This window comes from Dendronephthya gigantea, unplaced genomic scaffold (assembly GCF_004324835.1).
Source record: "Dendronephthya gigantea isolate DGI-Jeju-01 unplaced genomic scaffold, DenGig_1.0 000069F, whole genome shotgun sequence".
NCBI classification, from domain to species: Eukaryota; Metazoa; Cnidaria; class Anthozoa; order Malacalcyonacea; family Nephtheidae; genus Dendronephthya; species Dendronephthya gigantea.
In genome coordinates, this window is record NW_021163079.1 from 1030001 (window position 1) to 1032817 (window position 2817).

Here is a 2817-nt window from a genome sequence, read left to right on the forward strand (position 1 = left end):
TCTTCTTGGTCTTTAAGATTTGCAATTAGTTCGTCGTTTAGGCCATGGATGACTCTACAACTATGTTGATGCATCTTCAGACCTCGAGCACCTTTACAAACTTTTCCACAACAGTATTTCACACCACTCTTTTTAGTAATTACTACGCCTGGCGAGTTGATAATAGGTTCCACAGGTATTCTATTAGGTATCGTTGTTTCGTATTGAGTATCATCATTAACCTTTTGTCTACAGCGCCATTGATGTCGACCAATACTTACAAAATCTTTTCCACAAAATGAACAGATTACACAAGATATTAACAAACAAATGATTCCCGAACGAATCATGATCAATAGCTCAAAAATATAAAATGTTTGGTTGTAATTCAAGTAAGAAATTTTGATTAAACGTAAGACATGTACAGCATGCGACCTGCCGCTACTGCTCGATGTAATATATTATTAATAATATATTACATCGATAATGCTACCGCTACTGCTCGATGTAATATATTATTAATATAATAACAATAACAATAACAATGACAATGACAATGACAATGACAATAATAATAATAATAATATAAACTTGAAGCCTATAAAAAAATTGAATTATAAATTAAACAGAAAATATTTCTCAATGATACTTGACTCAAAATTATTTGTCCCTATATATATCCATGGACAATTTCTTATACACGCATATCAAACTCCAGTTTACCACTGCTGTAGATAAGGACAAGCAGGTTAATTGTGAATAGCTTATGGCACAAAACCCATACAAAGTCACTGCCAAATGTGGTATTTTATATGATAAATTTCAAGCGTGTTATTTGTTTACACGCATCTTGACAACCAAATATCGACTCGATTTCAATTTTCAACCGTTGCCAATGTGTCTTGATGACTCGATAATATGCAGAGACATCATATTTGCAGTTTATATTATAGAATTGGTCATCAATTATTCCTGTTTTCTCAGTTGATTGATAGTTCAACAGTGTATTTATGAACTACCAATCGACTGAATATTTTCGTCCTGAAATAAACCCTTCTATTTGAGAATGGGCTGAACTCTGAAGTGGCTGTGCCTTATGGATTATACAACGCTGAAATATCCCTGTATATACTGATTTGGTATCTGATACCTCATATGGTCACGACCGTGCGTAAGCCTGGCGCGAGAGGGGGAAGCAACGTGGAAGCGGCGCCAAAAATTTCAATCGAAGTATTCTTTGTTGTTAAACATATACAATGCTACAGGAGAATGTCAAACACCTTGTGGAATCCCAGGTGGAGGCCTCAGAATTTCACAACTGATTTGGGTGAAAAAAGAGATAAATGTATTAGAATCAATCTTCCCAGGTAGAGACATATATATACTAGTACTTCATATTTCTCAGGTTTGGGAGCGCTGGACCTCTAAAAAGATAATGGTGCTACACACACTCAAGAAGATCTTACAGGATAGCCAAATTATGACAAATAGGTAAAGCAACAACTCAGCAAAAGTACAACAAAACACTGGACATGTTAAAGGGAAGTAAGGAATGGAAAGCACACAAAAAAGTTAGGAAGTCGTTTGAAAATAGTTGGTTAAAAAACAAAGATTTGTGGAATTCTTCCATAGTAAAAGCAGACAATGGTCTGTGTATAAAAGACATATGTGCAGATTGGTAATACTAGGCATAATACTGTACAAATACTAGCAGTTGTACAAAGTCTGTCTATTATTTAAATTATGAATGCTCCGCTTCATCTGCAATCTTAGTGCTGTGGGTATGAATGCCTGTTTGTAAGATTGCAAGGTCCTGAAGGAGTTTAAAAACTTTTCTTTCAACTTGCAAAACACAAAAATACCAGTTATATATAAAAATGTGGGCAGTGAGATATTTGTTTCTGCTTTAGAATTGATTTGCCAAAGTTGGGCATTGGTTAGTTTCAAACATCTATTTTGCAAATGCAGAAATAAGTGGAAAAAGTTAAATTCTGCCGTATTTACTTGGCACCATCCATTGATCAAACAAATATTTATCTCCTTCTGGTTCGCTGGAACGAGTAGAAAATCTTCTGGGTCAAGTGACTGCAATTTGGGATGGAATCCTTGTACTTACTGGGGATATGAATGTCAACCTTCTTGACCAGCAAAATTCCACCACTATCCACTATAGAGACCTTTTGAATGTTTTTGGTCTCACACAGATGATAACCACAGCAACGAGAGTAACTCAAACAACAAAATCACTAATTGACCATATTATAACTAACAACCCATTGAGGATTACCCATACAGAAGTGATCTCTTGTGAAATTGTTAGTGACCATGATGGGCCCTATGCATGCGTGAACGTACGCATACCATGCTACCAACCTTGTTATAAATACATTGGGAATCTAAAAACCTTCGACGAAAATGCATTTGTTAAAGATGTTGAACAGCTACCTTTCTCGATAATTCAGCCGTTAGACGACCCAGATGACCAATTATACCTTCTGAATTCTCTGTTTACTGAGTGCTTGGAACGACATGCGCCTCTTAGGCAATGTCGAGTAACACGCCCCCCAGCCCCTTAGATGGAAGATGAAGACATACGTCACTGTAATGATATTATATATCCGGTCATAGCTTTCGGTATAGACGACCTCCCACACAGCTGTCTTAGGTATAAAGGCTGTGCATATTTTTGAATATAGACTTATAGTGTTTATCGCTTAAACTTGATATTAATACATGGTGTCGGGTGTTAAAAAAGAATAAGGAAATGTCTACAGACTGAGAATATTCTACAATCATGGCACCTAGCGGAATAGAAGCTCCTGTTATGCAATGGGACAG